Below are 15,429 nucleotides of genomic sequence, written 5' to 3' on the forward strand. Positions count from 1 at the left end.
TCAGGGGCTTTCCCTTTTTTATGCATTAGCACTTCTTGAAATGGTCCTGAGTTCATCCTGGTGAGATAAGAAAAAAACTTTGAAAGACTAGAAAAGAGTTTCACATTTGGATTTTTCTTTGTCATTAGATACTTGCTGTGTTGTTAATGCCTTGCTGATCAGTCTTCCTTCGCTGACTGTGAGGAAGATAAAGCTTGGATTTCACTTTACATAATTCAGTTGGATTCACCAAACAAAAGTGTGATCATTAATCTTAAGAGTGAATGTGTCTGAAAAAATATTAATTAGTTCTTCTCAAAATAGATATGAAGAATTTTTACAAAATGCACGTTTCTGCAGAAAATTTTGATAGCAGCATTGTGCTTAAGTTCTGTATTTTTGGGTGACCCAATAGCTTAAACTAAAAGAAAGTTTTCTATGGTCTTGAATTGTGGAATTGAATAATTTGATCCCATAAATTTCTTAGCAGGGTATTTAAGTAGATGACTGGAATTATCATTCAGACAGGGATTTTTCAGAGGAACCCAAGAAAGTTTAAACAGACACTTAGAAATTATATTAGACCCTCAGGGTTGGCAGCCTGCCCCCAGGCTGAGATCCCATGAACTGCCCCTTGCTGCAGGGATGTGTTAAGTCTCTGGGGCGTTATATGTACTTCTGTGTTATGATGTTGCATCATAATGTGAAAAACTAACCAAAAAACCAAACCCCTAAAATACTCCACCAGCTTTTCATGCCAAACTCCTACTCGTTTGCTTCATTAATGAAGGAAATAATGATATTTTACCTTTTTTTTTGTAATTATGTAAGACTAGCTTTGTTTTCTCATTTCTAGAACTGTTTTTTATTTCTGAACAAAGACAACTATAATAGAGAGCTGTTTCAGAGAGATATTCTTCCAATTGTTCTTCTGGAAGGAATGTTAATTTGCAAGTAGCTCTTAGAGAAACTTTTTATCCCCAGGCTTGGGAAATCTGCAGCTTTTGAGAGCTGGCTGTTTAGAATCTTCTCTAGTACAATCTTGTTTCTCCCTCTGTTGTAAATAACAATGTCATCTTTCGAGAGATACCAAAAATTCCTCCTTCAGCTAGGCAGTGCAAACAGAAACCATTCTGTGGAAAGGTTGGGCACTTCATGGTTCTTCACTTAACAGGTGCTTTGCTTTCTCATTGAAAGGGTGGGAACATCCACTTCGGTCGTCTTACCCAGCTTGTCCTTGAGAATGAATACTTAAAAGAAAGGAGGACTTTGTTCCCCAGCTAAGAAATAAATTTAAGAAGGCTTATGACTACTGTATGCAGTTTCTGTTACCTGAACCTCTGGAAAATTCAGGAGTGTAAGGAGTGACTTTTAGATCCACCAGCTGTCATCCTCTGCTCTGCCAGTGTCTGTAAATGGGAAGGAAGCACTGGGAATGGGCAAGGGAGCTCTGGTTTGCCTTCTGTGGGCATGTGGGGAGGGAAGCCTTGACTATGTTTACAGACAGAAAGTAACAGTTGTGGTAAGAAGACAAAGAACTCAGGGAATTGATGGGGGGGAAATAATTAAGTATAGAAGAATACACTTGCAGAATAGAAGACAGATTTTAGGAAAAAAAAACCAAAACAACAAAAAACCAGAAGGAAATAATAATGAAAATACCAAGGGAATACAATTGCTTGTGGAAGGCAGGAGCATAGCAGTCAAGGCAAAGCTGCCTGCTGTAGCATGCTGAGAATACTACCTAAAAATATAACAATGTGGGTATGTGTAAAAATGAAATGCATCCAATTTCTTTTTCAAATGAAGCTGTGAATGAGCTTGACTTGACCTTGTATGCTTAGTTTTACATATGCATTTTTGGTTTGTAACTTACCATGAGAAACTGTTTACAGCTATGAATTTTTCATGATAATCCATGTAAACTTATCCATATTATTTGAGATCGGTAAGCAGAAGATATTAGGCTGCATCTGAAATCTTTGTTGACCATAAGGCCTTAAAGACTATGGGAACCCAGATCAGCCATTTAAGTAATTTTTTTTTCCTAGTATAGTGTTTAGCAAAATATAAAATCTTTCTCAGTAAAGGTCACTTCAGTGGCTATAGAGGCCTAAATCCCCATAGCTCCAATTCAAATAACTAATTATATTCTATAACCAGGTAAATCCAAGATCTTTTTACAGGGAGAAAGCGGGGGAAATTGCTAGCAAGTAACAGTACAAACAACTTTACCAAATAAAAACTACTGAAGTGTGATCACACAAACAGCACAATGATATCAGATTGAACTAGTTAGTCATTAAATAAAGAAACATGACCTATTCAAGGTACTTCTAATTAAAATCCAGTGTCTGTGCACTGAAACTTACTGCACCCTTCCCAAGCTTTTTTGTTTTCAAAACTAATTGGAGTGATACCTCACATTCATAAACTGGTACCTAATGCTTGTTCCCTCCTTATATCTTACATAATTTATCCTCAAAAACTACAAGTGCTTTGTAGCTTGGTGTCATCCTTTCGCCATGACTTTACCCTCCCTTTCATTTTGCATGCCTTTGTTGTGCTATCCTCAGAATATTTTCAGGTATGTTTATTTTTTCAGGGAGGTTTTTTTGTTTGTAGGTTGTTTTGATTTGTGCTCTGGCTGGGTTTTTTTGGGTTTTGGTTGGGATTTCTTTAATAGTAAAAGGGAATTTTCTGTGGGAAATGTTATTTTCTGGTCCCTGGGCTGCACTTTATTAATGGTGCCTATCCAATTTGCTTTCCTAAAACTTTATGTGAGGAGGGAACTGAACTGACTTGATAATGATTTTCAGTATCAGCCAGACTTGTATATCTCTGTTCTGTGCTTCTTGCTGTACATCAAAGGTTTAAAGAATTGTTACGTACCCCTACCCTATTATAAAGTAAATAAGGATACTAGCTTTATAAAGTAATTTAGGACACAATTTGTTTAAATGCATTTTATCTGCCTTTTGGGCAGTATGTTCACAGAATTATAAATCTATAATTGGAAAGAGACTTCAACTGTCTAACTAACCCATTAGCCTTTGTCCAAAAGGGCATTTTGCATCTTGTGAAGCATGTGTCCTTTTTGGAGGAAGAACATAACACTAAATGGATTATTGATGTAATCTGTAATGGAAATTACTACTTTTTGTGTGCTTGAAACTCAGTTGTAGATCTGGAGTTAGCCAAGAGAGAGCAGAAGTTGGGCAGGGAATGGCACAGTCTGGATACCAAGCTCTGCAAGCAGTTGGACTCCTAATAAATGGCATTTGAACAATCTCTAATATTTAATAGAATTTACAAGATTGCAAGCAACACTTTCAGCAAAGCATTTCTTTATTCTGTTTTGATGTATTTTCAGAATTAGACGTCTTGATTTAGGTGTTCATAGTGTAGCATGGCACATAATTGGAGAGGAAAAGACTGTGTTACTCTTTGTTTTCTGATGCTGTTGATACGTCTAAAATCTGTCACAGTGATGCTTGCAGAGGCAGCTTCTTCCACTGAGCACCACAACATTCTGCATGTCTACATAACAGCATTTCTACAACTGTTAATTTCACAGTTACTTTTAGGCTAAACTGATTGATAGCAGAGATCAGTCTCAAATTTACCTGTCCCTCTGCTAATGAGAATAACACTGCTGTCAAGTCTCCACTGTTGAGATTAAGACAGGGCATTCATGGTTCGTATTATGTTGTTTTGCACTACTAATTAGAAAGCAATTGGGGTTTCAGACAGTCCAGGCTTTTGGTGGTACTTGTCGTGTAGGTAGATTAGTAAAATATTTCTTGGCTTACTAGAAACCTTTTGGGATCACAGGCTCTTGTTAAGGGACTACTAACAGCTGATCCTGTTCATCATGTGTTTGCTTCCAAGCTTTCAAACCAGGTGACCAAACACAACTTAGCATCAGGTGATCTTACCAACTGTCACTGCAGTAATGGTGTGTTTTCAGAAATCTTGGTAGGCTGATGTTTGACCTGCCTCTCCTGGAGCAGTGCAATATTTAAATGCTTGAAGGGAAATGTTTAGCAGTAAAATGAAAAGTAGCGTATGTGGTGATGTGCATGGCCAAGGAGTGCTGTTGGAAAATGTACATGCCAATTACAAGGACTAAACCATCATATTTTATGATTTAATTAAGGGAAAGGAGAAGCAGTTTCCATAAAAGAAATCTCTGATATCTGTTGGTTGGTTTCCTTTGATGAAGGCAAAGGGATTGTGAATGTGAACACCATTTGCTTCTTTCAAATATCTTGTAGAAGTTAATAACATAGTACTGGCTTATTTAATTGGATTTACTTGGTATTTATGAAACATTTTCCTCTTTTAAGTTTCCTTTTTATATATATCCCTATCACAACCACCACCAGAAGCAGACTCTGCTGTATACTTGCAGTTCTTGTTTGAATCCTTGAGGATGCTAGAAATGAAGCTTGCTTCCTTCAGATACATACTGGTGGATATCCCTCCAGACTAGAAACTATTTCAGCTGTTGTCTGTGTGGATTCAGCATATTTTTCTCAGTGCTCTGATCCAGAAAAACAAAAAAAATATGGAGGTAGAGTATGCTAGGAGTTTGGGAGTTAAGGGCAGAGTTTTGAAATTCAAGATACAGGTACCAGTTACAGAAATCATAATGAAGTTGGGTTTTTACTATGTGGAAGTCAGTGAGATACTTTTTAGCATAATTAACAGGTGAAAGTGTCTGGGGAAGAGAAAAAGGAAAAAAAGATGTTTAAAAACCAAAAAATTAGAAGAGAATTGTTTAAAAACCAAAAAATTAGAAGAGAATTTCTGGTTCTCAGTCTCTTAATGTACTTTACTGTAGATTACTTGGATATTACAATCCTAGTGCATTTTTTCACCATATAAGAAAAATGTGTGCACTGAATGTATAGCATCTGAAGATCAGTGTTTGCCTCTTAACTTTTAATATTTTGCATTTCTTCTTACCTGAGATGGATTCCTCTGATTTTTTTTTTTTTTTAAGCATCTTTTCCTCAAGATTTTGGAGGGATTTTAACAAAGCTGTCAGCTTTCTACTAGGATAATGGCTGAGATAAAAATGCCCTTTGAAATCATAGGTGATTTTAAGTGTGGTGATACAGTCTGACAGACGTAGCTTTGCTGCCATTTGTGTACTCAGTATTATCTTGACTCAGGACAAGGTAAACTTGCTTAAAGACTTGTTTTTATTTTCTGTGATATTCTTAATATTGCCTATAAACATATATAGATGGGTGTCTTGTTTCCAGTAGGTAAACATTTATCTGTTTCTTTAAGCTGATAATTCATTGTCATTTTGGTTTTAATTTTATAGGAGACTAATTAAAATGAGTCAAGATTTTATTTAAGCCTAGGTTCACTTCTGCTTAGGCATGTTTATAGGCAAGTTTTTCATGTGTGTGACACATATCTTGCTTTCACCAAAACCAAACGATCATTTGAACAGAAAATGCAAATATATATAACAGCTTAAAATTAAAAAATCTTTTGATGTCTAGAGCCACACTTTCTGATGTATATAGTGAGCACTTACAGTTGTACCTGGAGATAAATTGCAGTAGTGTCATGGTTTTGTGCGAACCGTTGCAGTCTCCAAGGTGTTTCTGTGGCTAAAGTGGGTCCCTTTGTATGTTTTTGGGGCAAATTAATTCTGCATTTCTGTTTTGTTATAACAGCTGGTGTAAAAATCTGTTTTCATATTTCCATTACTGCTTTTGGTCCCCTGAAAGGATAAACAATTGTTATTTTCTGGAAATCGGGTTTCGCTGTCAGCAAACATAAGTGCTAGTGGCAAGCAGTAAGATTTGGCTTGGAATTGAATTTCCAGTGCTTATTTCTCTAGTCCTACTATATGCAAGTCTTAAAGTATGAAATTATAAGATAATATCAAATTATTTCTGGTGCAGTTGTGTTAATAAACACAATTCCATTTTACTGACTTTGCCACCTTCTGTTTTTAATGTATTAGATCAGCAGCATATTTGTTTTTCTGTCAGAAAATACCAGAATATATTTACTATTTAAAATGAAGTTCAACTTTGCATACTGGTTGGTTTTTTTTGAAGTGATGAACAAGGCAGTATAATTATGATAGATTAAAAATTTGAAATTTTTTTTTTAGGATTCTGTTGTTATACAGTAAGACTCCTGCCTACTCCCCAGTCATGACAGGGTGCTGTTTATTTAGACTGTTGGATACAAATCCATGCAGATCACTCAAAAGCACAGCTTAATATTTCAAACACAAGAAAATTTCCAATTGAAGTGAAATAAGCCTCAAAAAGCAGAATTTGTTGTAGTTCTGAAATTCAGGAGCAGCTGAGCAGGGTGCACAAGTTCTATGTTCATTCAGTGTACTTCATTTTATTTTTGATTCCTGCTGAGGTAATGTATGTTTTTCAAATTCATGATCTGTAGGATTTTTCAGAGGTCTTTGAAATTTCTCAAAATTATTAGATTTTTGTCTAAGTTTGATACTTTTGAGAATCGAGATACTTTTGAGAATAGGTCCCTCCCCATAGCATGGGAAAGACCTGCTGGTTACCCAATCTTATTTTGCTGTCGTAGATAACTGTGCCATATTATCCATCTTATAAACCAACAGATATGGAGATGTCTTCAGTTTTGGAGCCAAACCTTTCTTAAGCTTTAATTACTAATTATTCCTCCTACAATGTGGCCGTACTCCATTGCGGTTTTTTCTCCCCTTTGCTTTCAGGACAAGAAAGACATTTCACATCCCATCAAGCAATGATGTACAAATAAATTTATTTACTTTTAAGAAAACTTCCCCCTCACCTCAAAAGTCCTTCAAACTCTTTTTTTTTTTTTTTAATTTCTCTTGCTCCCCCTTACACCTCTTCTTCCCCCCAGCACCTTGTCACTGAATCAAATCCAGTGCTTTTAGCTTGTGATGAGAAAATGCCCTAAGTTGATGGGAGCTTTGTCTTTTGCTGGAATAGCCTAGAATGTCAAACCTAGTCATTAATGCAGAACTTTGGAGGAAATGAGGATGGAAGGAATGGATTATTATGAGATTGTAAAAAGCTGTCTAAATCAATTCCAAACCCGAGTAAGGCAACATATGAAAGATAACTCTGAGAACACTAAATATACTGGATATCATAAAACACCTTAAAGATTTTGTCAGCCACAACTCAAACTTGTATTTAATGTTCCCTGTTGAGAGAAAAATGACAAAGGATGTTGCCTTGTTGAGAAGCATGAGGAATATAGAAGTGTCATTCATGTTTTTTTTAAATTTTACTGTACCTCTGAAAGGAAGAAATATAAAATATCAGCAATCAAATGAATCTTGAACTTTGCTAGCAAGGTAAATTTGATGCTTTCTGTGAACAGACATCTTGTTTGACTGGGAAAGATCTTGCATCCAATTTCTTGTCAAATGTGCTGGTTTCTTGCTGTCAAAAAGTGCTGTTCCATTTCTGGTATTTCAGCATCAATCTTTTGCTATTACAAAGCTGGTGCCGTTGGCTGTCAGGCCCGCACAGTCTCAATTGGCAGACTTATCTGTCTTCAGCAGGATTAGACAGAAATATGTCTCCTTCACATGATGCTCCAGCCTTAGGCTGCACCAGCCTCGGGAAACTTGAGTACATTAGCTTCAAAGAAACTCTCTGCAACCTCCTCTGACAGCATACTCTACAAAGTACCCTCCAATCTATTCCTCAAGCTGTTTGCTCTGTGTCTTTTAATATTTACTCTTTGTATTGTATAAATACCTTATCACTTGTCTGTGACAGTTAAGTTTTGTAATAGAAAGTGCTAGACCACTTTTCTTCCAGTTTACCTCTAGTTATGGTTTAAAACACATCAAGACATAATGAAGTTTATCCCAATCAAAAATAAAAAAAAAAAAAAGAGATCCCTATACTTGGAAGCAGAAGATGAACATAAATAGCATCACAAGACAGGGCTTATTAAAGACCTTCCCAAAACTGACACTATGTCCTGATATAAGAACGGTTGTCTTCAGAACAGTGACTATACTCTGTGACTTTATTTGGTAGGAAAAAAAAAAGATATAATGTGACTATCATCTGTGAAGGTCTTGTCATCAGCTTATTTAGGCACCACTTCTATTACTACATTCTCATATTTAAAGAGTAAAACATCACTTCAAAACACAGTTGTCTTCATTAGTCTGTGCACATGCAGTTGTGCTTGTGTATTTATGTATACACACACAAACGTTTTATTTTCTAGGAAATATAGCATTTCACAGAGCAGTCCTTGTTTGCATGTGAAACATTAGGCCATAAACTGTGGTTGTGCTTTTTGGGTTAAGCTGTGGTGTTCCTCAGAAAGCCGGGTGTCACACATTACAGCACTTAGTGTCTGTGTAAGCTACTTGTTATCAGTGAGTGCATTGCTTAAAACCTACTTTTTCTTAATAGTAGCATGGTCTGCCTTGTATTTTATGTCATTTCAAATTATACATAATGCAACAGCAACATGCCCCAGCAGAGCCATGGTAACAAAATGAAGCTGCAAAAGTTGAAGTTGAAAAGCTTGGTATTTAGGTACCACGTGAGGTTTCTTACTGCTGTGGTACACAGGAGGAATGAGATGTGCATTTCACTGAGAGCCTTACTGGGTTTTTTTTTTTTCTCTGACTGCATAGGGCAGCAGGGGTACAGGGAATATGACTGTGCATGCATCGTGAGAACATGATGGCTGGAAATTCCCAATTCTAACAGCATCTGTGTTCACAGTGAAAATCATAGAATCGTACAATCACAGAATCACAGGGGTTGGTCCAACCCCCCTGCCAAAGCAGCTCCCTAGCACATGTCACTCAGATAGGCGTCCAGGTGGGTCTGGAATATCTCCAGAGATGGCGACTCCACCACCTCCCTGGGCAGCCTGTCCCAGGGCTCCCTCACCCTCACTGTGTAAAAGTTCTTCCGCATGTTGGTGTGGAACTCCCTGTGCTCCAACTTGCAGCCATTGCCCCTTGTCCTATCCCCACAGACCACTGAAAAGGGGCTGGCTGATTCCCCCTGCATCCCCTGCTTCAGATAATTATAAACTTTAATTAGGTCCCCCTTAGTCTTCTCAAGGCTGAACAGTCCCAGTTCACTCAGACTTTCCTTATAGGGGAGATGTTCCGGGCCCCTAATCATCTTTGTGGCCCTTCTTTGGACTCTCTCCAGGAGATCCCTGTCCTTTTTATACCAGGGAGCCCAGAACTGGACACAATACTCCAGGTGGGGCCTGACCAGGGCAGAGTAGAGGGGGAGGATCACCTCCTTTGACCTGCTGGCTACACTCCTCCGGATGCACCCCAGGATCCCATTGGCTCTCTCAGCCCCCAGGGCACACTGCTGGCTCATGGCCAACCTGTCATCAACTAGGACCCCTAGGTCCTTCTCCACTGAGCTCTTCTTCAGCAGGTCATCCCCCAGCCTGTGCTGAAATGAACGGTTGTTCCTTCCCAGGTGCCAGACTCTACTCTTGCTTTTGTTGAACCTCATCTGGTTTCTCCCTGCCCAGCTCTCCAGCCTGTCCAGGTCTCTCTGGATGGCAGCGCAGTGTTCCTGCGTGTCAGCCACTCCTCCCAGCTTTGGATCATCGGTGTACTTGGTGTACAGGCAAATGTGAATGGCTGGAATGTGCCTGCCCATTTCTACTCTGAGCATTTTACCTGAGGAAGGGGGGGGAGGAATAGATTCAAATTACAAACCAGCCTAGAAATACATATGGACCTCTGTACAAAACTTTTAAAACATAAAATAGAGATGTTCTGCAGTAGTGTCATAATACACATACACCTTTTTCTCTCTGCTGTACTTGGAACAGGTCACCAAAGGTTTTGCAAAGGTTCCTGTTATGATACATATAGAGAAATATCTATACAAATGATTACTGCAATGTTTTTGAAGCATACTGTATTAGTGGAGGTTTCTGATACTGCATTGGACTTCGTCATCTCTCCACCAGCAGCACAGCTACAAAAAGGAGCCAAGGAGTCTCTTTCAGCTTCAGGACTGTACAGCATACAGTTTTGTGGACAAGAAGGGATTGGTCCTTCTTTCCTGGCTTTTTGTTGCTGTTGTAAAATTCTCTTCAAATAGGGACTCAATATTTGGCTTCCCTGAAATGGTGGTTCTTGTCCTTGAAATATGAAACTTTAGCCCTTGGATAATAATACCCTGATGTATTCAGGATGTGTTGACCTGATCTTTAGCAATAATAATTCTGATGAAAGTTTGGGGGCTTGGTTTGTCTTTTTCTTTTTGGAACAAATACACTTACCTTTTGGGTTAGTAGTGAGCAAGTTTTGTCAAAGATGCATCTACAACCTCTTCTGTACAAAACTACCTCTATGTTGATGAGAGAAGCTTTGTGATTAACCCCTGCCCAGTCAGGTTTTCCTCAGGCTTCGCAGCTAAAAATCTCCATGTGGTTGATATGCTTTACCTTGGTACTGAGTGGGACTTTCTGAACAACCACCAGATCTAGCTGTTTTCAGTTATGCTGGGCTTGATTTGAGAGTAGGTAGCTCACTGCTCTTCTGCTTTCACTACTAAATGAGGAGTCAAAAGGAGGATGTAGCTGTCAGGTTTTAATGCACAAAATACACAAATTGGACTGGGGCTGAGAGCAGCTGCTAAGTTAAAATCTGTGGTGTCAGGAAAATAGTGAACCTAATTGATGGGTAGGAAGATACTGGAAACCTGCCAAGATGAAAGGAACAAAAGATGGAGACGATGGGGGGAAATAGTTCCAATTCAGCTCTTAGTACTAATTCAGAACCAACACATGTCAAAGTTTTAGCCACACTAGCAGAGATAGTGTTTTGGCCTAAAGCTGTTTATAAGCCCTGGCTGTAGTGTTGGAAGATCAATGTATATGGAGGATTTGCCATAGTGTCTGGGTTAGGTGTCTATGATGCATTTTGTATGAGGGTGTGGGTACCCTTGGTGTTTCTGCTGTGTTTTTACAGTATGTGAACTGGATCCTTAATCATTCTGTCTACCTGTCATTAATTGAGGGCCGTACTTTTAAGGTAAGTTTTCTCGTACACAGTAATTAAACCAGTTTTGCTAATGTGTTATGGTTTTGACCCAGCTGGCAGCTCAACATCATGCAGCCACTTGGGAGAGGGAAGAGAATTGGGAGAGCGAAAGTGAGAAAGCCCAGAGGCTGAGATAAAGGCAGTTTAATAAGCAAAGCAAAAGCTGCACACACAAGCAAAGCAAGACAAGGAATTAATTCCCCACTTTCCATGGACAGACAGGTGTTCAGCCATCCCCAGGAAAGCAGGGCTCCATCCCATGTAATGGAAGGCAAATGCCATCACTTGAACACCCACCCCTTCCTTCTTCCCCACCAACTGCATATGCTGAATATGATGCCATGTGGTATGGGATGTCCCTTCTGTCAGTTGGGGTCAGCTCTCCCAGCTGTGTCTCTTCCCAACTTGTTGTGCACCCCCAGACTCCTGGCTGGTGAGGTGGGCAGCAGAAAAGGCCTTGGGTCTGTGTGAGCACTGCTCAGCAATAAGGAAAACATGTCTGTTATGAATGTGATTTTCAGCACAAATCCAAACCACAGCCCGTAGTAGCTGTTATGAAGTGAAATCACTCTATCCCAGCCAAAAACAGCACAGAGGAATATCTCTCCTTTATTCTTTAACTTCTTGTCTCCATGAATAATCTTTTCTTCACTGCTAGTCTGGAGCTTTCTATGTGCTGGATGGCTTGCCATTTCCAGGGTGCACATTAGTCAGTCGGTAGCTGCAAACAGGAGATGAGCCTACCTGCTCTCCCATCTGTGGGAACAGTAATTAGAGTTTGCTTTTTCTATTCAGCCACCTTTTTTTTTTTTCCTGAAACTTGTAGGATCTTAATTATCTCTGAGAAAATTCCTGTCCCCTGCCCTGTGTCAGTTTGATTTGGATAAATTTAAACAGCAGAACTTCTCAGTTATTAAGGTAAAAACAGTGAAACAGATTTTTTACTTTTTACTTTTACTCTTATTTACTTTTACCATTGCAGTCATAGGAATCAAGGCTAAAATGATTATTTGTCTTAGGGTGACACTCACTGATACAGTTACACTAGCCCTAAGCCTAAGGGTTTGTTCATGTACAATTTTTTCCTCCTGTCAAGTATGTGTTTTCATAATATAATGATGGTACAGAAATCAGGTTCTTCCCATAATCAACAGCAGTGATACAGCTGCATATGTTGGCAAGAAGATGGATAGTATGGAGTATAGCTGCTCAAATATTCATTCTCCCCAATTCTGCCAAGTTATTTTTAAAATCTCTTTTAACTTAATGTTATATAAACAAGATGACTCTGGTTTCTTCTTCTACTTCATTTTCCCGAAGGTTGTCAGCAGTGAGATTTGCCTAAATGTCTGATCTGTGCTGTTCTGAAGAGAAGCTGTTGCAATGTTAACTAGACCTTCATTCGTCCTTTCTCATATGTTAACATCGGTAATGTTCTGATTTTGTGACTACAATATAGTTCTCTAGGGAGTAATTTGTCCCAGCTAGACCATCTGAAAACAGGTACTTCATGCTCATTCTCCCTCAGTAATTCAGCTATTTCTTCAGTAATTAATGCCATTTTAATTAAAATTTTATATATACCTCTCTGTATGTACATGGGCATAACCTAAGGGTATCAAAAAATGATGTCCCTCTTTCTTATTGCAACTTTCTTCACAAATGTCCTCAATTATTACAATAGTAAAATAATGAAACTGGAGTTGTACAACTGAAGGGCTCATTCCTGTTTATTGCACATAGAGGTTAGAGTATATGCCTGGGACCACCCATTTATCTCTCCAAATCTCTAAACTGCAGTTAATATCAAATTCTGTACATCTGCTGGTTGGTTTTTTGTTGTGGTTTTTTTTTTTTTTTTTTTAAATCTGCCAGCACTTGCCATTATAAAAGTTTGTACAGACACCCAGGAAAGCCTTGCAGCAAGAAGCATGCCATGTGAAAAATCAACCATTTTTCTCAGCATGAAGTTGGAGCCACACTTTCGGGTTGCAGTTAAGCATTTAAACATGTGCTTAAGTATTTGGATTAGGTTTATAGCTATTGCTTGGCCTTTGCTTTGCATGCCTAAATGAAAAAGGAAAGTTCTATTTTGTTACTGCTTATGATACTTACAGAAGTGTATGATTGATGACAACTTCAACATTCGGCTATGGGAAATTCATTTAATTTGAAACCTCTATAAATTACGGTCAAGGTAGGAGTTTTGAACTGCTCCCCCATACAGAGACAGACACTTGGCTTTTTATGACACTAAAGATAGTCATGTCTTCTCAATAGTAGTGCTACTTCTCGTGCAAGATGGTTGTTGAGCATGTTCTCTTTTTCTGCTTAGGTAACTCAACTTAATAGCACAGAAGGAGGAAAACCTTTGACAGCTGTTACAGAATGTCCATTCATGCTATTGTAGGCTGATAGGAGAAAGTAGTTGGACCTTTGCTAGATCACTAAACTTCAGAAAGTGATTCTGCTCTACAAACCATTTCTGTGCTTTAGAGGGAAAGCAAATTTTTGCGCTGGGGCAAAACTTTCAAGAGATTTGTGGGCTTTGGGTTTATTTTAACCTTTCCCCCATCCTGAAAAGCTCTTTCAATATCTGTCTTGAATCAGAAATTCAAGATAGGTTCTTCCTGGCACACATTTTGTCAGCAGTGAACTTTCTGTAATCGGAGCTTGGAAGTGAAAGCGTGAAGATACACACAGCAGTTTTAAATACAGTGTCTTTGGGGAAAACAAAATATAACTGATGGCTGAAGGTCTGAACCAGCTGCTTTCTGGAGTCCAGGGAGATATAGGATTTGCTGATGCTTCTGTACTTTTATGGTTTTGTCATTTAATTCCCTGTTCAAGACTGTAAATACTTGTAACTGATAGCGACACTATTCTCTCTGCCTCCACTGACTTTGCTCCTAAAGGAAGAACAACTTAATCCTGGGATGTGTCCTTTGTCCTCCCCTTCCCTCTGGCTTGGCAGCTGTGAGAAGTTTTCTTGTCTCTTTTAACACTCAAATTTGTGCTTGGAAAGCATAGGTACTTTCCAGAAGAGCAGCAACCAAAGGCACAGGGCTGGGTGGCCTCAGCACGGGAGGGGAGTAGAGGGGGAGGCTGATCAGTCTGCCCTTGCCCCTACTGCACCACGTTAGCAGGGTCCTCCCCAGTGTGATGGTGCCCTGCAAACACGCTGTGCCCAGGCAGCAGTCAGTCAATGCTGGCTATGCCAGCCTTTATATTTCACAGTCATCACTCCAGGTGAAATAAAGAACTATTTTATTGTGCTGGCAAGAAGGGAAAAGCTGGCATTACCCCGGCTATAGTGGCTGTAAGAAATACAGTCAAGAAATAAAATGTCTTGTTTGAGCCTGCCTGAACAGGGCGAGCCAGTCAGGGATTAGGACTGTCAAGGTGTGTTCTTCCTGGCAGTTCTCCCTTCTATCTTGTCCAGTGTCCCTTCCTTGCCTCCTCAGCACACTTTGCAAGCTTGCAGAGATATGAATGCAGCTTGCAACATCCAACAGTCATACCCTGTCTGGTTGCTCTCTGTCTCCTGGTTTGGACATAGCTCCCCAACAGTTTCTTTTGAATCCAGTTGGTCTTCTGCTCCTGCCTTGGTTTGGTGCTACTGTTTCTTCAGATGCCAGGTCTCTTGTTCAGTCAACGCTGTGCTGTATTTTTTTTTCATATTCCCTCTCCTCAGCTGAGAGGAGAAAGAGTGTCCAAGTGGAAGTCTTCAGGGGGACCTGACCTTGGGACCGATTGTTCTTATACCTGCGTAACAGATCTTATTTGCTATATACTGAAGTATGTTAGCTGCAGACAGAACAGGCACTCTCCCCCTGTGGCCACTGTGACCAGTGCAAGCTGGTATTCCTGTATAAGAAATTAGAAGTTGAAGGTATCCTGAAGGAATTACTTTCAGAATATCCCTTCTTGCAAAATTTTAGAATTGCCCTCCAGCCTGGTCTGATTATCTCTTCAAATGCCTTATCTCATACTCATGGCTGATGCTTCAGTTCTGGTGTAAGCAACTGAATAGCCCTGCAGCCAGTTCTGTGCTGCTGGCACTGTGGGGCCAGGGAGGCAGAAAGAACATTCTTTCCCAATCTTATCAGAAATCCTATCTTGAAGCACCCCACATTTTATTATTGCAAATACCATAGTCCCAAGTGTGATTAGGAATCCTGCACTTCCCATCACACCGCAGCTCTGTACAGATTTAAATTTTTGCTAGCTTTTAACTTTGCTGTTTCTTCCCTTTAGTGAGAGAGTATCACTTATCCCAGTGCTTGAACAGCGCCTGTTTGGCTCTTTCCATGAGGCTTGTGTAACACTGAAGCTCTGGTTTATGCAGTGGCAACGTGGGGAGAGCGATGTTGTTTTAATGCTGC

Source organism: Gallinula chloropus, assembly GCF_964237585.1.
Source record: "Gallinula chloropus genome assembly, chromosome: 6".
NCBI lineage: Eukaryota > Metazoa > Chordata > Aves > Gruiformes > Rallidae > Gallinula > Gallinula chloropus.